The sequence below is a fragment of the Crotalus tigris genome, unplaced genomic scaffold (genome assembly GCF_016545835.1).
Source record: "Crotalus tigris isolate CLP2741 ecotype Arizona unplaced genomic scaffold, ASM1654583v1 scf7180000018053.2689490, whole genome shotgun sequence".
In the NCBI taxonomy this organism is placed as follows: Eukaryota; Metazoa; Chordata; class Lepidosauria; order Squamata; family Viperidae; genus Crotalus; species Crotalus tigris.
The window spans coordinates 1,683,020-1,704,960 of record NW_024096796.1 but is presented as its reverse complement, the minus strand read 5'-3'; the positions used below and the strand labels follow the sequence as shown (position 1 = coordinate 1,704,960).

The window sequence follows — 21,941 nt, the reverse complement described above, 5'->3', positions numbered from 1 at the left end:
CCTATTTGAACTCATTCAGTATAATGAATAGGTAGAGAGAAAGCATTACCAGCCTAATTTTATTCTCAGTGATAATTTTTCACCTGGAAGAACCTAGACACCATGGACTTGGGTAGAAGGAGTGTGGAGTTGGGGACTTTAGGAATGATCTGGCAGGCTTCTCATATATGTGTTATATACATTTATAAGTTGTGTTACAAGTCTGAGATCCAACAAATCACACCTGCCTGACAAGCAGCACTATGTTGAAGAGAATTTCAGTTGGTTTATGGGGTCCACATTCCTCATTCGTTTCCCTAATCTTTTCCATTTTTCTTTTCCTGATGCTCCAGTGACCAAAATCGTTATGATAGAGCCTGGATCGTAAAATGCAGCAAAGAATGCTACCAAAGATAAATATTAATAGCATAGCGCACCCATGGGATAAAATATGAGCAGTATCTCCAGAATGATCTCTTATAAAAATAATGAAAAAGACTGTACATGATTCTACACTAATCACTACCAATGATTAACATTCCGCACGCAGTCAGACAATATTCCTACTTTTTGGAATAATCACAAAGTGCTTAGGGGAATATGCCTGTTCAGTTTTATTTCATTTTATATTTTATTTTATTGTTACTCATCTCAGCATACAATAAAAACAAGAGCCAAAACAGTATACAAAAAACAATTAAAGCAAATATATTTTTTTTAAAAAAAAAACCAGGGTGACAAAAGGGAACATCAACACATGGGCTTCCTGTTGGCAGGGATCCCCAGGCTTGCGGGGGAAAAAAAACACATTTTAAGGGATTTCAGAGGAAATTATATTCCAAAGGCCAGCAGAAAAGGCTAATTTTCTAAGTCCTGTAGGGGGAATTCTTTTGTAGAATGGACTGGCAACATGTTTCTCCTCCTGGACCTGATGGTACAGGTAGAAAAAAGCACAGAGGGATGCTCCCTCAAATTACCTGGATTCATGCCATCTGAGCTTTAATGGTCAAAACCAGCACTTTGAATTGGACCTAGAAGCAAACTACGTTTCTGGTTTTGCTTCTGTTTAATTTTGGTCGGTTATGCTCAGAGACTTGCATCCATCCAATATGGAGAAACCAAATTCAAGTATAGGAGACAAACAGGTTTCCTGTTGTAACTAAAGGCCCAGCTACCAATGCGAGCATGTCCAACATTCAGAAAAAAAGAATCTTGATGCATACTTTTATAATTATAATAGCACATATTTTATCATTGTAATGTGATTTATTCATTGATAAATCACAATGGAAAGCTAGTGCAGTTTAAGATTCATTTGCTCCTCTTTAAGTCAATATGTGTATATACTTATATATGATAGTACCATGTTAAAAATGCTATGCATATTGAATTGGGCTGCAAACTGTGCCTGTGTGGTGATCTGAACCAAGTCCTGATAATAACAGTGTTTTCTAGAGACAAGACCCAGTAATTTGGAATTCCAACTCTAATGTGAATTCCATGAGTTACCCTAATATATTTCACATCTAGATCCCTTTAGAAGTCTATAAAGTCCTTTAGAATAATCAAATAGTATTTTTATCAGTAACTGTTGACTAAATTAAAGAGGAGGCTGATGATTAGAAAAAGTAAACCATTACTATTATTCAGAAATACAATTGCTGCCTTCACTCTCTCTGAAAATGTGTAATAAATCTAATTATAATAGCCATTCAAGTGTACAAACATTTGCAGAGAGGTGTGTTGGCTTTTTCACAACTTATGTCTTAAATGGATGAACCTTTATATGGAAACTACTGACAAGAATACAAAGGTGATAAGGTTGCTACTATTTATTTCAAAATAATTTTCTGCAAATGTAAAAGCTTCTTGGTTTATAGGCAAAAAGAAATTATCCATTTTGTTCTCCTTAGAAATATGGACTTATATCTTAACATATTTTGCTGGAAGTATATAGATGGTAACCATATTCTGGGAGTTGAAGTCCACAAGTAGATAAATCTTCTGGATTCGAAGAAGATATGCTGTCATATGGTTCATCTTTGAACCTGGAAGTGACTCTGCAGTCGCAGTCTGGAACCCCAAAGTCTAGCACAATGGGGGCACAGGAAATCTATTGTTACAATAACTGTGGATGTCATTCTGTGCTCTGCTCATGGTTTTCCATCTATTTTTGGTGGCACCAGTTTTCAAAGCTGGTGTAGGCTTCATAGCACATGGCTTGCCAATGGGCTGCAGCTTCTTTGGCTGGAGGTCAAAGTAGTGTATGGTTTCCTTCACAGCATCTGTGTAGCACTTGTGTGGATGACCTCAAGATCTCTTTCCGGTTTCCAGTTCACAGCAGAGCAACTGGCAAGGCATATGATCTTTGACCATTCTAATGATGTTTCCCATCCATAGCCTCTGAGCTCTGATAATGCTGGCAGACTCTGCGTAATCCTCCAGGTTGGATACATGACCTTGCCAATGAATGCCCAGGATGAAGCAGAGGGTGTGCATGTGAAATTCTCCTGTTGAGGTGTCATCAGTACAGAATCTAAGACTCATATCCATATAAAAGAAAAGAGAGAACCACAGCTCTGGAGACCTCTACTTTGTAGAGATGCAAAGAAAAGGTTGACAGAGCACCCCAGCATGCACCCACTCTAGAGGCTGGGTTATCTTGCTGATCCTGGAGTCAATTTCTTTATCCAAAGGTGCTTCCCAAGTATTTGAAGCTATTCACATTTGTCATCTGGATGTTATCAGCAATGATTTTTGTTCCTATACTGTTGGTAAATTACTTCAGTCTTGTTCAGGCTGATAGACTAAGAGTATAGCAACATCTGAGAATGTGTTCAGCTTCAGTTGTAGATTATTGTCTTTGTGTGCCAGAAGTGTACAGTCATCAGCAAAGAGGGTTTCTTAAATGATTGCATGGAAACACTTTGTCTATTAAAGCAGCTAAGTTCAAAGAGAGAGATGTCCAATCAGTACCCATTGTACACTCCTTCCTTCAGGCCTTCAATATGTCAATATGCAAGTGAAGAAGAGGATTGGCGATAATACACAGTCCTGGAAATGGCAAATGCAGCTGATGTATCACCAGTGTAAAGGACTTATTTTGTCATTCTGTCATTGAGCAGCTGAATAACTTTAATTAATTTTTTTGAGTATCCACAATGTTTCTGGGTAATTCAGAGAACCTTCCTGTTTACAGTGTTAAATGACTTTGTCGGAGTAAAGTACATTGTTCTGCTTGATGCACTTCTCCTGAACGTGCTTGATGGCAAATATCATGTCTGGTCAAATGCAACACTGTACCTCTAGGAGGTTCCTTTCCAGGGGTGACAAGTCCTATGAGGAGAAAGTGGGAAAAAAACCTTGCCTGTGATAGACAGTAGTGAAATACTGTAGTTTCCACAGTCTGATTTATAATTTTTCCCTTGTTTTTATAAAGAGCTATGATGAGGGCATTGAGAAAGTTGTCAGGCATGCCCTTTATGAACCAGTTTGTACAGTTTGTCAGCCAGCTACAAATCCATTTGGTGGTTAATGTTGTCTATTCTATCTTTTTCTAGCTTACCAAGCAGTAGATGCTGACAATAATGACATACCAGGATTTGTTGAAAGGAAAGTGGAACTTACATTCATTTAGTCCAGTAAGCAGAGTACAGATGTTCTTCAGAAGAGGAGTTTTGATTGCAAAATCTTCTTCATAGGTCTTGTTCTCAGTCTCTATTTCCCTTTCCAAAAGAACATACATCTACGCACTTGCTTCCTATGATAAACCCTCATCTGCAAGCCTGATCTCATTGAATGTCAATGCAATGATTGGCTGCTGTGAGTTCTGTTAGTCTTTCAGACCTTGCCATCTTTTCTCCTTTCAGCAGGATGCGAATGTTCCAGGCTCCAAAAATAAATTTGCTTTGATTTTCTAGACTCTTAAAATATTTTGCTGGAGGTTTGCACTTGGTAACCATAACATTGCAACAAAAATGTTCCAAGATGTTGATGATTTACAAGGTGAACCTCTGAATTTCATGCAATGATTTACACAGCTGGACACATATTCAGTTCCTTTAGCTTTATGAAGTTCACTCAGTTAAAGATTATGACAATGAATTTTATTTTATTTATTTTTATCCTGCCTTTATTATTTTTATAAATAACTAGTAGTATATAACTGGATTGTACAGAAGCTGAATCATGAACAAATATCCAATATTAGTCCAATGATCAGCAACTTCTGCCATTAAATTGAATCCAAGACAGGAAAAAGTGTATATTTTGATAACTAAATAAATAAATAATAGGGGAATAGAATCATAACTTCATAGTCTTTTCCATCCTGACTATCATGACATGTGGTGAATTGCTGAAGTAGTATAATTCCCTGGTATTTCATGTTCGTTGCATATTCCAAATGTGCCATATTTCAGCTTCAGTAATGTTTCATTTCAGCCAAAAGCGACATCTCAGTGTATCTATTTTTTGGAACAAGTTGTAACTTTATTTATTATATTACCATTATGACAGTTAATCTATCAACGCATGCAAGGCATGTGAAGACAATGTATTGTGAAAAGTATCAGGAATACTTTGTTTCTGAACCTGAAGGACATAAATTGCAACTTTTAGAAAAAGAAAAACTTTACAGCAAATAATAAGCAAGCAAATATTTCTGGACTATTTCATTTTTCAGCAAACGTGTTCCACGTAACAAGCTCACTTGGCAATAGAACTGGTGGGAGAGGACCACCAGTTGAATAATGAATGGCAAATTCATGTGATATGTGCTGTATGAGAAAAGATAAATAGTAAGGGCTAACTGAGATGTAAACAAATAAATCTGCTGTTCTCCCACACAGACTCACAGACTCCCTGCTTAGCTTTCTGTTTTCATGCAAACAAGTCATCCACCTCCTCTATATATTTTTTATTTGAATTCTTCTTCCAACATGAAAAGTGTTTCACAAAACAAAGGAATAACAGTTTATATGCTTTCTGACACAACATTTTATTGTTTTTCTGTTGGCATTTATATTTATAGGTTAACTGCAAATGGAACGATACTGTAACTACTTGCATTGCATTCTAAGTAGTTGTCAAAGCTTTGTTTTTATAAACCAAGTCTCTGCCCTGTTGAAGAACAGATTACTAACTTTGGCCACATTCAAAGTATTGAAACTACCTGTTGTTGTTGTTGCTCCATCAGCCTGAATCAATCCAATGCCAAATGAATGCCTCAACACTGAAGATTTCAGAGCATAGCATGCCACACTGGATCAACACAGGATGATGGATAGATTGGGCAAAAACAACAACAAAAACAACCCTGAACTACAGCTGAGAGAGTGTGATTATCCCCATTCAGATAGCTTCCCTGCTTTCCCCATTCCTAATCCAACATCTTAACTACTACACCACTTTCTCTCTCTCTCTCTCTCTCTCTGTATTCATCTTGTCTTCCATCTTTCTTGTATTGACCATGCAGATATTTATTTTTCCAATTTTTCATTCACTGTTGTAACTATTCAGTTTTGCACTTTACACTTATTCACATCTTCTCTTTGCTTGCTTTTATGTAATCATTTAGACCTCTAATTCATATTGCAGTGCCTTTTAATTTGCAGAAAATCTTGACCACCATCGTTACTTGGTAAATAAAAATGATCTGTATTACTTTTGGGGTGCAATGCATGATATATTGTCATATGTTTTGGGATCTTGTGATCTAAAAGATCTAATCCGTACCTTCTGTATGGAACATTACAAGGACAAATATGGTTGGCATTTTAATTCAACTAGCCAGTCTTTCCCAAAGATCTGGGATAAGCAGGTATTGTTGTTTTATGGCAGACATGTCAAACGCAAAGCCCAGGGGCCGGATGCGGCCCGTGAAGTGGTTTCATGTGGCCCACGAAACCATCCTGGAAACAGTGAGGGAATGGCCCCCACTGCCTTGGACCTGGCCCAGGCCAGCCGGGAGCCAATATACAATTTTGTGGTGGCCATCTATGCTGAAACGCATTCAGTCTCCCTCTGACTTTGCCCTGGTACCCATCATGAACAACCTGGCTAAGGAGAGCAAGCACAGCAGCAGCAGCCTTGAGGAGGAGGTAAGTGCAGCTGGGCACCCCCTTGGGGAAGTGGGGCTGGGCTTGGTGCCACGGGTGTTCGAGGGCCAGGCTGGGCATTTGACCTCTGCTGCCCAGAGCTCCAGGAAGCCTTCACCATCATCCAGCCTCCCCCCTGCATGGCCTGAGAGGAACAGTGAGGTTCCTCCAGTGGACCATGCCTTGGCACTTGCCCTGGTCCCACCCCCTTCTGCCAGAGACCCTCAGATCTGCCCCACTCCTGCCCAGGGCTGCACAGGTGCCCTTGATGCGAACGATGTAGAGCTGGCCACGCCCACCCAGTAGGCCGCACCCACCCCGGCCACACCCATCCAGCCTTCCCAAGGGCAACTGCAATGCTGGTGGGCCCTCAATGAAATTGAGTTTGACATCCCTGTTTTATGTTATTAAAGTTATTGTCGCAGGATATCGTCCTGTACCAAGGAAAACTGCCTTTTGTAATTGACTAATAGTGATTTGGTCAATGACAATAATGTCCATGTAGTGTTCCAGATATTTTGGAATTGCATTGAAGGTGTCTGTTACTATTGGTGTAGTAGTAGGGACTTTGGATGAAATCCAAAAACATCTGGAACACCAATTATTCAGTCCATGTAGGATGAAAATGTCTTCATTGAGGGTAATGTATTGTAATTACTACAGTGGCCTTATAGTTAGAATTTTTTCAACTTCTCTATCTGAGAGAGGCATTAGAAGTCAGAAAACCTGCAGATAGGATTAAAATTATTCCTCCCCAAATTGTGTGGGGAATAAAATTAGTTGAATCAGTCCAACTTGGATTTTTTCTCCCACCATAGTAGCTTGTTATCTACTTTCTAAAATTTATAAGAAGTCACTTCTATTTTAAAAAATACCCAAAGCTTGGCATGCTACCACAGTGCCAAACTCTTTGCAATATTGATATATGCTTCCTAGCAATTCTTGAAAAAAGAAATGTGATTTTTTTTGTAGTGCCTCTGGTCATGTGACCATTCCAGAAAATAACGGGGGGAGGGGACCCTATACTATTCAAAATCTTTTTAGCAGTTACAACATGATAGAAGAGAACCTAAAGGAAAGGGAGGGCATATAATTTCCCATTTCTTATCTTTCTCATTCTTGATTTAATCCAGGATAGCATTTCCTTGCCACTGGGGCTGAATGCACTATGATGCATGGAATAAGTGCTTCAAATGCAGCATCTCTCTGCTATTGTTAAGAAATGTAGACCTGGCCTTGGGAATGAGGAAGAAATGAGTGGACTGTTAAGCATGGACTTTCAGAAAATATTATTCAGTCCTGAGAAAGAGAATAATGTAAGAAAGAAATTCAAAATAACTCTGCCTAGATTTTGTTTGGTATAAAATGGAGAAGACTTTCAAGATGTTGTTATTTTCCCCTTCCACAATAAAGAGCCTGATACTTGTTTTTTGACCTCTTCTACAGTGAAAGTATGATAATTATTTATTAAAGTAGCTGAACATTTCAGACTTTTATTTGAGCCTAAAAAGAGATATGCAGGTGCTTTAAGATCCTTGTTATGAGATCTTAGTTTTAAACTTCTCTCTATATGCGTTTCTCTTTCTTATGTTAGTAATTTTATTCCTGATTCTACTACTACAATTAAATTAGTAGGACTGTATGAATACTCATCTTGGAGATTTGATCTCAAGGCAGTTCAGTGTAATCATAAAATCAACTTTCTGAACAGAATCAATAAAAACTCATTCTACTTTAATTAAAATGCTTCAGAATTGGATAATATGAATATTTATAATCAATTCAGTTATTAGCATCAAATCAACACAGTGATGCCCCAGTCAAACTGGATTAATTTTCTGAATTAATATAAATTGTCAAAGTAAAATTCATTGATACTTTGGATTACATTTTGCATGATTTATTAAGGAATATAAAGTTACTGAATGTAAAGCAAACACTATAGGCTGGAATGAAAAATTGCCTTTAAATTATTTAAAGTCTATGCTTCTTAAAAAAAGAAAAACTGGAAGAGTTACAACCTTGAATTTGGCAATCAACTGGATAGGTTACTTGTAATACCATAGTGTTCTCCTACTATGGTGAAATTATTTTGTTTCCATTGAGTTTTTAATTTATTTATTAAGTTTTCATAAATACATGTAGATTATATGAATTGGAAGATGATTTTGCACTCTGTAGTTTTGTTCATCATTTTTATGAGATGCCAAATGTAACCAAGTATTTGATGAAATGTTGATCACTAAAGAAACATTTGCCACTCCAATTTAAAGCTCAATCTCACAGAAAAATGGAATTCACTTTAAAATGTATATTTATGCAGTACCCAGTTTAGTGTGGCTGTAAGAGAAAATGGTCACCTAACTGAAATGGAAAGAAATGGCACTACTTTCCAGAAAGCAGGATAGGGTTTCTCCCAACTTTTCAGCCTATCATACAATCATGTATTTCCCAGAGTGAGTACTAATGAAATCCTCTTCTCAGCCATATCATCTTCTCAACCTAGATTAGCCCAGTCCAATTTAAGGTAGCTAGATGCTATTATTTGCTGACAGATAGAAAATAAGGTGAGAATATATACCAAATGAGATAGATAAATGATAGATAGATAGATAGATAGATAGATAGATAGATAGATAGATAGAGACAGACAGACAGACAGACAGACAGACAGACAGACAAACAGACAGAAGGTTCTAAAGATTCTTCCCAAAATTGAAGCACTGTCAAAAATAAAGCACAACCGTAGTTCATAAATGGTTCCAAATTGCAATCCTAGCATCTGCAGGCAAGCAATCAGGTTTTAAGGAACCACTTCAATCCACATCTTAAGAAAGCAGAACTCTTGGAAATGGTCTCTTCCAAGAGGAACTTTTATTAAGAGATATTGATAGCAGGCATGATAGACAGGATCTGAGGGATTTCCTTACAAATCGATGTTTTAAAGTGTCCCTTAGCAATCCCCACCCGCAGTTCTTCCAGGTGATTCAGACTGGCAGATTTCTAGGTGTTAAATCCAGGAAAGATAACATCAATCCGGCTCTGTTGGCACAATCATTCAACAGCTCCTCACACCTTATTTTGATGACGGATAAATAAACTAGATTCTGGAGGCTGCATATTTTCACACACACACCCCTTTTCCTAGCTGGCCGGTAAGGAGGAGAAGTTCAGAGGGGCATAGGATGAAAGGCAAATGGTTACATTGTGAGGGTTAGCAGACCCGAAACGAATAAACAAAAGGTTATTTTGTAGTGAATAGAGTAGCGGTTCTCAACCTGTGGGTCGCGACCCCATTTGGGGTCGAACGACCATTTCACGGGGGTCGTCAAACAACGCGATCTGCCATTTTTTTTCTCAGCCAGCGCAGGGGGCGGTGCCATGCATGCGCGCCGTGCAGGGGCAGTGTGGGGGGCGGCGGTGCGCATGCATGCCGCGCAGGGGCGGCGGCGCGCATGCGTGCCACGCAGGGGGCGGCGGCGCATATGCGTGCCACGCAGGGGGCGGCGGCGCATATGCGTGCCGCGCAGGGGGCGGCGGCATGCATGCGCGCCGCCTGCTTATGACCGGGGTTGCCGGTCTAAAAAAATTGAGAACCACTGGAATAGAGGAAGTGAAAGTAATAAAACCCACATGCATATTCCCCCCTCCCTCTTAGGAATATGGCAGGATCCAGGAAAGGGTAAGAATTGGTTTTATATCAGATATGATAGATAGAAAGGAAATATAACTGGATTCTGACACCGGTTGCATTTGCTGTAAATGCCCTCTGGAAAGCTGTTGCCAATCAGGGTAAACTAGATTGAAGTACATGGACAGACAGCCTGACCTGGAATGAGGCAGCTACCAACATTCTTAAGTACACACACAGAGTATTAAAATGCCTAAACTTCAAAAACATATTTTAAAATTTTCCTGAGGAATAAATATTGAGAGCCAGCTTAGTTACCCAAGATACTGGATGAATGGAGCTACAAATTATAAAAAATATACTCTGCATTATTCTGATTTTTGAACATATTTAACTTGTACATACTTATGTTCATTGTCTTTGGGGAAATACACATTCCTATGTCTTTATGGCTTAGTGTCTGGAAAATGATATCTCAAATGCCATGTGGGAATTCAGATATTTTTTAAATGAGCTCAGGTTACAAAATTAAGTTTAAAAATGCATTGAGGCTGCACACAATAACACATGCTAAAAATGAATCTGAGTGATTCATTGGCAATGCAAATGACAATTTGAATTCATTTAATTACACTTGGAAATATATAAATCGATTGCAATGCAAAGGTAATTTGTATGCAGTTATTCATCCTAGTTATGATGTGTTGGAGAAAACCTTTCCAATAGGCTAAATAATTATCACATTTGTTAACCTGCAGGATTCTAAAACATACTATTAAGAAATGATGAACAACTAGAATTGACATCAATGCATTTCTGCATTAGTATGTAGGTTTTCAAAAATGCAAATAGTAACTTTAAAGGGAAGAGAAATTACTGGTAATTACAAAAATTGCAACAACAAACACTGAGGTGTCCTTAAACTTTCTCTTTTGTACTACTATAAAACGTTTACAGGAACTCTACCAAAAACAAATGGGTAGAAACTTATCCCAATGTACTTTAGATTTATATTAAGCATAACATTCACTTCGGGCTCAGTTCAGTGAATTGGAAAATATCTACTTCAACTCAAGCTGAACTATAGGATGTCCAATTTGACCTGGGACCAGAGTGAAGCGTGGGATTTGGAAATTCAAAGGTTAACTCCTTTCTCATGGGAAACCAAAGGAGATGGTTAAAAACTATCATTCTATAGTTGTTTTTATTTATTTTTTTAAAAAGGAAGAGACATCATAGAACTCTTTGATAAGCAAGTTGAAATATTGCAAAATGATAAGTATAGGAGTATTAAAGCTTGAGATTTTTAAATACCTATGTTTTTCTTTTTCAGAGTATTAGATTACATTTGATAACAATCTGTTTTGTAGGATCCCCTTTTTAAAGCCCAGTGACTAGAGAGTCTCAAACGAACCATTTCCTATTATTAGAAATTAAACATGCAGCTCAGCAAAATCCACCTATCTTCCTTTTTTTCTTCTTCCTATTCTAAATGGTTGGGTGAGTTAAAGGGAATTGCATGTGGGGTCCCCTAAGGAAGGTCTCTTCTAATACATTCTTTCTTTCATTAACTCTGTCTACCACAGCAGTCCCATTTGCTGCTGCTTCTCAATCTCTTACAATTACTCTGCTCCTGCCAACCTAGGAAATGTATCTGTTCCTGCCTGAATGAATGAGACCAGGAAAAGCAGGGCAAGTCCTTGCAAATTATTAAAATTGCTGTGGAATCTGAGATGATCAAGAGAAAAGCATTTTGCTCTGGTACCTGTTGCTGAAGGACACAGGAGAAGCACACTGTTGCCTTTGCCTGATGGCTTGCCCAGAGTACACTGGACCCCAGAAACCTATGGCTGCTATTAATCCAGCCAGTGTTCAGCCACTTCCCAACTGTCCTGCTGCAATTTGGCTGCCCAAGCTAGGTCTTTCCCATCCATCCAATAGGACTTATTGGCGGCCTGCAAGGAGACCCTCTGAAAGATGCTATGCTGCCACTCTATACCCCCTGCATTCACAACTGCCCAGTGTAAAACAGGAGATTCTGCTAGAGAGCTCAGAAACAACCTTGTTCCCTTTGTTACTTACTAACTCTCGAGAGGGAGAGGGAGCCAGAGCTGTGTTGATTTTTTTTAGCAGATAAATGGGCACATACATCATGTGTAGATGCCCATGCTGTATGGCTATCTGTTGGTATTCAAACATATTTTGAATAAAATACTCCAATATATATTCAGCATTTGACCATCACAGTTTGACATTTCCAAATCTACCCAGTTCACTCAGAGTTTTCCTACTGTCCCAGTAACATTTATACAATATTTCAGATGTTTCTAAAATGGAAACTAATAAAAAGCTGCTTGAAGTCTATGGTGAGCCAGGAATGACTGATTGGTCTGGCAAGAATTGCAGCTGAACACTAATAAACTGATAGCAATATTTGTGGGACAGAAAGCAAGGAAAACAGCATTTCAAAAGTAAAAGCAGTTTCTCTCTGTATGCGTCCAAAGAAGTTCTTCTCTCTCTAAAGAAGAAGAATTAGATTCTGTAAAACATAAAACCAGCATTTATTTATATTTTTGAAAGCAGAAGAGGAGACTAGCCCTGCAGGCTGAGCCCTAAGCCAGCCTTTTTCGTTCAGATTCTGTGGAGATTCCATTTTGAATTTAGTTTTAATACCTCTTTTTGAGAAGTAGATCTGCATTTTAATGTTTGGCTGCTCTTACAGAGATTGGGCCGCTGAACCCTTGTTGCAATGGAGTCCGAAATTTCTTCAATTTGCTCTGCCTAATAACTGCTAAAATCTGGAGAGAATGTCTGCTAGAGCATTATCCTAACTCCTCATGAAATCATAGAATCTATTCAAGGCAGTCAGATTCATACTTGAGTTCAGAATTCAGCTGAATGAAAGGCATATCAGTTCTATTTATATTTTTATTATTAGAAAGTGTTTTGATAGCAATAAGAAGTTTTACTTATGATCTCTTACTTCAGTGACAATACTTAGCTTTAAGTGAAGGTAGAGATGGAGAATTTTGTATTTTTCCTCTATCTTTGCATTTTTTAAAGATAGTTTGTCCTATCCTATCCCATCTCACATCTGTTGTAATACAATAGAAAGATCAATTTATATCTATAAGTATGAGCATTCTTTACATTTTCTGTACAGTTTTGCCTATTATACATATTTTTGCAGACACATTTCTTAAGTACCTTATTCACAATTTCTCCTAACATTCAGAAAAAAACATAAAATTCAGAAAAATGCAAACAATGAGTGCTAACTGCATTTTAGTATCCATATAAAGACTGAGAATGCTAATTAGCTTGATTTAAATGAAATGTGAAAAAATTGAACATTCTATATTTAGTGAGAAACAAATAAAGTAATTTGTTTCTACTTTAAGTAGAATCATCATACTATTGTAATTGCAGTACAGGTAATCCTCGACTTATAATCACAATTGGAAAAGAACTCTGAGTCACTGAGAGAAGCAGTTGTGAGGCATGACATCACATGACTGCTTCTTTCAACAAGCACAATCCTAGCACTCCCAATTACAATTATTAAGCAATCTAGTGATCCATTAAGCAGACAGAGTCCCAGGTAAGGACTGCAAGATGCCTGGGAGGGGGGAGGGAAAGGGGAAGACATGTGCAAGCTGAAAATTCTTCCTGCCAAAATATAAGCAGGATTTTCAGCCCCTGAGCAGAGAAATATTTACGCATAATGTGTACTGGGCCTCTTGAGCATCCCCCATCCTGTGGCACCCTGTGCTCCTTATCTTACCGTGCTGCCTTTCCATTCAGGGGCTTAAAATCCTACTTTGATTTCAGCTCCTTCTTGGTTCTGGGGGCTGTTTGTTGAAGTTGCTTGCCAAAAGTTTTTAGATCCATGCCTGCTCGGATCGCTGTTTCTACTGGAATTGTCTTTGGCAAGCAGCTCTTTCAGCAGCCCCCAGAATCAAGATGGGGTCCTCCCAGCAGATGGCAACAGCTTGCAACTTTCCCTGCCAGCTTCCCCACTGACTTTCTGGAAAAGCCAGCAGAGAAGATTGCAAAAGGAGATCACAAGATTGCAGGGCCCTTGGCAATTGGTTACAAGTGTGAATAGGTTTCATTATTGAATCACATGATTATGTGTGACTTTTGTGATGGCTGGAAGTGCTTTATGGGCCGTAAAGCACCTTTTTCAAGCCATTGTTAATGTAAATCATCTTTAAGCAAGCAGTCATAAACTGAGGACTACCTATATGCAAGAAAGAAATCATCCAAAACAATTTACAGAAACTTCAGTTACTGATCTTCTCTACCTAGTAGAAATATATGATAGAATAAAGTTTAGTCCTACTACAAAATTATTTGAAGTAGCTGCCACAGGCAAGAAATTCTAGATATTCTGAAAGGACAGCAATCTGTTGTGTAATTTTTATTGGCAGAAGTGGGGAAAAGCACAGTTTTACCTTATGCTCAGGTGTATAGTAATTTGACTAGTACAGAGTTTGGATTTGGGCAAAATTAATTTGTTGTAAGTAGAAACATGTCTTAAACCAGCCCTAGAAAGCCCAACAATGCCATTCTTTAATAATAACAAAGCTTGCTTAAGATACAGTTTATCAGTTATACCGGTAGTATTCATTTATATAGCAAATACTTTCAGATCTTAACCAAATCTGGCACCTTGTGATACTAGAATCACAATTAATTATAAATTGCCATGAAATAGAATAGGAACCTTTTCTAATCCTTATCTGCACAATCTCTAACATGAATCAAAGTATCAATGCACTAGAGCAGTGGTTCTCAACCTGTGGGCCGGGACCCCATTTGGGGTCAAACGACCATTTCACGGGGGTCGCCAAACAATGCAGTCAGCCATTTTTCCCCCTTTTCCTTAGCTGTGCTACTCCCTTTTATTCTATTGGCTTTTGAAAGCCAATAAAATAGACTCTCTTGAATAGAGTCTAATTCTATTGGATTTCAAAAGCCAATAGGAATTGTCCAGGCTGTCTCTGCCCTGCTGAGCCCACCAAAAGTCCCATTCTGCAAACGGCGCTGCAAGTTGTCTGCAGCAAAGGTGAGCTGTCTGGAAGTTTCCACCCCTCCCTGCTGAGCAACTACTAAAAATGTAAGTAGAAGAGGGCCAGGGGTGGGAGGTGGGAGGCCAGCGGGCGCAGGGAGGGTTGCTGGCGTGCGTGGGGCCCGGCGGGTGCCTTACGTCCTTTGGGCTGGGCCAGCTGGTGGCCCAGCCGGTGGCTGGCCTGCACCGTCTCTGCCGCTTGCCAGCTATGCCTCAGCCGGCGCAGGGGGCGGCACCACGCATGTGCGGCGCTCCCGGGCAGGGAAGGTCCTCGACTTACAACCGGTTGAATAGTCCTTGACTTATGACCGTTGGGGTCGCAGCATTAAAAAGGTTGAGAACCACTGCACTAGAGGCTCCTCTCAGAAAACATGTGAAGAGGTAGCTGTATTCATCCTCCAGAAATATTTTGGAGAACAAAAACTGCCATCAAGAACACAGAGGTTTCTTTCACTGAGTTGTCTTGAATGATTAGTTAAGCCTTGCCTATATAACATTTGATGGAGCTAAGGATGATTTTACAGAAATATCAGTGTGTAGTGACAAGACAATAAACCTTCTTGTTCTCTTGATAATACAAAAAGAAGCTACCATTTCATCAGTAAAGGTTCTACTTCAGATGTTATTTTAGAACAGGGTCAGGCAATATATAGCTCAATTTGAGCAGCCTCCGGTGTGGCTGTGCATAATAGGCCATGAGTAACATGTGCCATAGTCTTCCTTCTAGCTATTCCCAATTTTAGCAAGACGGTTAGATAGGAAAGCTTTCTAGCTTTGCCTTCCATTTGAGCAAACTTGTTTCATATCACTGGTGTCATATTACAAATAACAGCAAGAAACCATTGATCTGTAACGCAGTCAGTAAAAAAAAAGAGGCGGTAAAGGATTGCTTTTCCTGGCTGCTACTTTCCTAATGAGAGGAAGCAGCAGTTAAACTTCCCCTTCTTCAGATCCTCTGAACATCATTATGAGAGAAAGATCTGAGTATATGTGTTTTCTGACTGGAAGCTAGACATAACTTTCAATCAGAAAAGTTGCCCAACTCTGGACCAAAAGGACTGGACCAGGATCAATTCCTGAAATTAGTAGGCTGCACTCTGGTGGGTCATTGTTAATGTTAGCCTTGTCTGACATGCACACACACAATGGACACACAAAAACCTGTGCAGAAAACCTGGCACAAGACAGAAATATTACTTTTGACACTGATACGACACTCCAGATATGGGTGGGTCATAATCATGCTAGGTAAAGTGGGATTACATATCTATTAGAAAATACTCTGCTCCAGAACCCCTCAGACCTTGAGCCATTTTGATATCCATATTCCCAGATTAGAATTCCATGTACCCTGCACTGTTTCCATGTTATTTCAAAACTTCTATCTGCAAACTGTGAACTTTTTGGCAATCTTCTGTGCTCTCTTCAAACTGCTAATTATAATTATCAGTATCATCTAGAGCCCACAGAAATATTACATGTGGTTGGGCCAAAAATATTGGATTCAACTTTACATTTCACTTTAAAGTTTTTACAGCACACAAATAACTATATAATTGTGCCTCCTGGAGCAGATAAGTATAATTGCAGAGATATAGCAAAAGTGTTAGAAATAAGATTGGAAAAGGTTTTGCCATATAGAGTAATTATAGGTCTGTATGAGTCCATGCAATTACTATATGACCAATTCTGATTAGCTAACTGCTTTAAGGCCAAGTCGTAATGCAGCCTATCTCCCGTCCATCTACTTGGAGCACAGTCAACGGTTAGATCAAATGACTCACATAATGTCACCATGACAGAAGCTGCAAAGATCAATTCAATCTAAGTCTCACACGCTGCCATGACATTTTCATTTGAGTAGCAACAGGAACCCATTATAAAATGACAGTGTCCTTGCTGATAAACTCTGTAAAAGAGCAGTGAGTGGAACTCTTTTGAGGAAGCCAGTGGGGGAAAAGGCATTTTTGAAAATCTGAAACTGCAGTCTCAAATTACAAAAGTAGAGAAAATGTGGGAATAAAAATAAAGCAAATCTGCAAATAGAAATAGTGGAGAAAAATGGAAATAGTGGAAAAAAAGGAATCTTTTCAGACTGGCTTAATATTGGTAACGATAACTTAACTTAACCTTAACTTTCTGGTTTTATCAGACTGAACCCTTAGCAATCTTAGAATATGATTACTGAGGGAAAAAATGTTACCCTATGCTACACAGTGTAATGGAAGACCATTCTGTTTGTATGTACACTGTATATTTATTTGTATGTACACCGAGAGCTTATGCATCAGAGACAAATTTCTTGTCTGTCCAATCACACTTGACCAATAAAGAATTCTATTCTATTCTATTCTATTCTATTCTATTCTATTCTACTCTACTCTACCCTACCCTACCTTACCCTACCCTACCCTAATCTACCTTATCCTACCCCAGTGATGGTGAACCTTTTAGAGACCGAGTGCCAAAAAACTGCCCCTGCCCCTGCTCCACCCCCTGCCCCGCCCCTGCTCTGCCCCCACCACGTCCCCCACCCCACTTGCTTGCAGGGCCACTCACCGCCTTCAGGGCCCATGGCAGATTGCCCAGGCAGCCCAGCAGCACCATGGCGGCCATGCCCTCTGCCCATGCCCTGCAGCATCAACTGTGCGTGATGGGGCATGAGGGCAGAGTCTTGTCTACACTGTCTGACTGCCATGTCCTTGGCTGCACTGCTCCGTGTGGGCCACACTCAGGGCCGACTCTCCTCCAGGGGTGCTGCTGGTGAGGAGGGGGTCATGGGGGGAGGCAAGGCTGGGGCAACAGCACGTGTGCCCACAGAGATGGCTCCAAGCGCAGCCTTTGGCACACGTGCCATAGGTTCACCACCACTGTCCTACCCTATCCTTTTTCTTCGGTTATTGAGCTAAATCTCCAAAGGAGGAGATTATGCTGTGCCCTTTCTCTTCGACTTTTTTCTTTTCCCACATATGCCAGAGCATAAAAGGCAAAAATTCCCTCAAGTCAAGCTTGGTGCCTACAGGGTTATAGAGTTTTCTTGACAGCAGTATGGCAATGGTTTGTTAATTTAGCTTAAGCCCCTGGCTTCTGTGGGTTCCATCTAAGTAGCAGGTGAGATGGACAAGGTCTGTTTCAATTAGATACTAGGCTGGTCTGGTTTTGTCTGAATTGACCACCAGTTTTTCTGCCCATTTGCCTCATATTTCTCAGGAGTAAACTCACATGTTGAGTGAAGCTGAAGCACTAGTGGACTGTTCATTGTTGGGAAGGGAGGGAGGGAGGAAGGAAGGAAGGAAGGAAGGAAGGAAGGAAGGAAGGAAGGAAGGAAGGAAGGAAGGAAGGAAGGAAGGAAAGAAGGAGGAAGGAAGGAAGGAAGAATGGAAGGAAGGAAAATTTATTCTTGTGTCCAACTCCTTTTTTAGTTTCTCCAAGTAGCAGGATGCAGGGAAGTGGCAACCCAAGGAGCAACTCAAGAGCTGTCTCTTGAGTTCTGTGTTCTTATTTGGGGAATGTTGAAATTAGGTCTAAGGGCTACAGATAAATTAAATTAACATAAAATTTCTGGTAACTTATCTTTGATTTAGGTCAGTGCTTTCTAGTGATATTTGGAGAGTTGCCCCAATCTACTCATTACTAGATTCTGTGAAACATCTGTTTATTAGCATTAGGTAGCTTTTTGTTTTTCAAATATTCCATCTGGATTTTGCTTAATATTTGGCTGAAATAGGAACCTGGCCATTTAGTAACTATTTAATTACCAGCTATGTAATACATTTAAAATTCAAAGTTGGGTAAATTGTATTGTTTATGTGCACTGTATGTTTATCTTAATAAATTGTTGCTTAATAAACTAATATTTTGCTATGGTAATTTAATAAATTTTTTAAAACCAAATATAAATAAATAAACAAATAAAATAAATGTGCACACTATATGCGCGCACATACATATTTATTTATTTATTTATTTATATTTATATATAAATATTATATATAAAATATTTTTTGCAGGAGGTATGGCAGTTGTAATTTACTGATTGTTAGTGGCTGCCTTCAACATCATTACACTGACATAAAAATTATAAATCATTCTGGGGCACATGAATAAGAGTAAATATATATTTTGTCACAGTTAAGCAAATCATTGCAGTTGTTAAATGAATCACATGATTGTTAAGCAAAACTAACTTCCCCAATTGATTTTGCTTGTTGGAAACCAGCTGGGAAAGTCACAAATAATGATCAGATGAGCCCCAAGATACTGGAACCATCATAAATACATGCAAATGGCCAAAGCACCCAAACTTTGATCATGTGAGCATGAGGGGAGTTGTGACACTAATATGTGCAAGGACCGGTTGTAAGTCACTTTTTTTCAGTGCTGTTGTAACTTTGAATGAATGGTTGTACAGTAAGGACTACTTGTTAGGAATTATACTAGAAGAATTCTGTATCCAAGTCACAAGAAGTCATATTTGTTTTTTGCCTTTTATTTTGTTTTTTGAGAAAGATAACTGTGTTCTGATTATGAATGTGCATCAGTCTGCTGAATCCCAAATTGACAGGCAAATGAGGTTATTCTAACCTGATTAGATTTCCCAAATCTTACCTCTCCTTCAAAACTGAATCAAATTAAGTAATTTGATCTGATTAGAGTCCAACTATTTTACAAATTACTGAATTAAATTTTAATTTGCATATTTTTGAACGTTTTAACTGTTTTTCTATTTATCTTTTTATGAGCTATTAGCAGACTCACCTTACTGGAGGGATGGACAACAAATACATTTAATAAATGAAATAAATAAATATTCAAGACTGATTCCAATTCATGATTGATACATGTATCTTTTTATTCAAGGTTCTTTTTATTCATTGGAGGTTTTCATACAATGTTTCTTTATTTTACTCCTATTTCAAGTTTTGGTCATTTTCTTTTCATGATTAATAATCTGATTTTCCTTTGATCTGCCTTGCTGTTGTTACATAAACAATATATATCTCTGTCTTCTTTTCTTTTGTCCCCCTTGTCTTGCTAATATTTCAGCCTGTTTTATAGACATGTCTGATTGAATACCAGATTAACACTCAACTTGTAGAAAGCAAAATTTATTGAATTTTCACCTAGATCTACATAATCAACATCTCTTTCCATCTCTGCTGGCATCGTTCAATGTTCTCTTTAAGTCAAAAGGTTGGGAACTACCATTTGTTTTCTTTCATGATTTTGTTGTTTGAATAATTCTAACTGAGGCCCATCAATATTCTCTCAATAATTTCCAAAAATGACTCTCATTTATTTCATGATCCTACTAAACTGATAAACAGATAAATTTGTTAACCTGCTTTAATATTACAGTGTTCTGCTGTTTGTTTGTATATAGTGCAGAAGCATCACAGTTAAAATAAGGCATACTATATGACATAAAATTTAAAATATAAATTTCAGTCCAGGTATTTTATTTATAAAACTTAATCCATTTAAACTATTCTTTATTTGTGCTACATAATCATATAGAATCCTACTGAGGTTGTATTTTGTTTGTCTGATTTTATTTTCTTTGAATTTGTCATTTTGCAAGGAGACATTGGTGATCTAAATTTCAACCAGTATCAAGCTTTGGTTTTGATAATTAACTTCTCCATCTCAACTTGCAGAGCTTATAGCTGATTTGGATTTGGGGCAGTCTATTCAATAATGTCTGGTTGCTTAGGTTGATGAAGATATTTTCTATACACATTAAATTTTCTGGGCAGAACTGTAGTAATCAATCAATAGCCTGTCTCCTGCTTCATTGTGTACACCTGTTAAATTTTTCCCATATCCTAATGCTGTTTCACTTCCAACTTTAGCATTCCAGTGTAATATAATCAGAATGATGTCTTTGTTTTGATTTTCTGTGCACCTCGGTAGTTGCAGCACAAACTTGGGAATAGTAATGTTGATTCTTGTGCGTGAATTGAGATCTCCCTCCCTTTCCCCAAGTGCTGACTTTGTTCAAATTGATGGATTCTACATTTCTTCTATGATGTACTTGTCCATAGTTGAAGATCTGATGCTCTTCTGATTAAGTGGTTCATTCCAGCCAATGTCAGTTTTTAATTCAGCCAACAGTGATAGTGCTACTTGTACTTGAACTTTGCTCTTTCCAGTGGCTCATTAGATTCCTTCTGATCTGATCTGATAGGCCTTTTTCTAAGGCTTGGTTTTGGAATATACTGCATGGGTAATGCCAGGAAAAGCAGATCAGGGATTATCCGAGGTCTCAGATGAACACCAGCCTAAGGAGGAGATTAGCATTCAGGCACCTGGAATTGACAGATATTTGGGTCATACAGAGCAGTTGGCAGCCTCAGGTGATGAAAGACCAGATCCAAGACCTACCACCAGCCCCAGAAAATATCCCACCAAGGGTTGAGCAACAAAAAAGGATTTGGCACAGCTTCTTGTCCATCAATGATGTTCCTGTCTTTGACTGTTGTTGCATCTGCTGTTGGAAACAACTACTCCACTTACTCAAACTTTGAGCCTCTTGAGTTGTGGAAAAGGAGGGGGGGATAGGGTGAATGTTGCAGATCCTCTGCATTCGTTCATAAGGGCAAACAACTGCCATGGTGCTGCAACATTCATAATATCAAGACTTGCTTGTAAACACTAGGAAGCGCTTATCATGTAACTTCGAACAAGTGCTAAATGAATGCTCATAACTCAGGGATTACCTGTATATACCACACATCTAAAAAAAGAAGGCTGCTGGTGTCTTCCCTTTGGCAGGCACACTCTTTCTTTGATCTTTACTGATTATTAAAACCTTTTCTCAACACTTACATGGTAGGAATGGTCATTCCATACAAGCAACCAAAGCAATTATTGCCCAGGCTGCCACATTAAGTAGGGTTGCTGACTGCATGATTCATGAAAGGCACCAGTCTAGGGCTACCACAGCTTCTTGGTTAGAGAATACTTTTGACCTCTAAGATTATTTTCTTAATATTAGCTATTGAATACCTTTCATATGTTTCTTCCAGTATATACTGTATCCATATCTTTCTTCCTTATGCAAGCGCCTTCTCCCAATTTTGTTTCTCTCTCTCCCTTCTCTGTCTCTCTCTTTCCTTTTTCAGAGGGTACACCTGTGCACAAGGTCATGCTCAGCACC

General features: G+C 38.7%; 1 long non-coding RNA gene across 1 annotated transcript in view; it reads left to right on the top strand.

Annotated features, from left to right (window-relative positions):
- LOC120309681 overlaps nt 1–4,748 on the top strand; it is a 41,799-nt gene extending 37,051 nt beyond the window's left edge. Inside the window, exon 6 of the long non-coding RNA XR_005557149.1 lies at nt 3,540–4,748. This is a non-coding gene — a long non-coding RNA (uncharacterized LOC120309681). The remainder of the gene's footprint in view (nt 1–3,539) is intronic.
- The last annotated feature ends 17,193 nt before the right edge of the window (nt 4,749–21,941 follow it).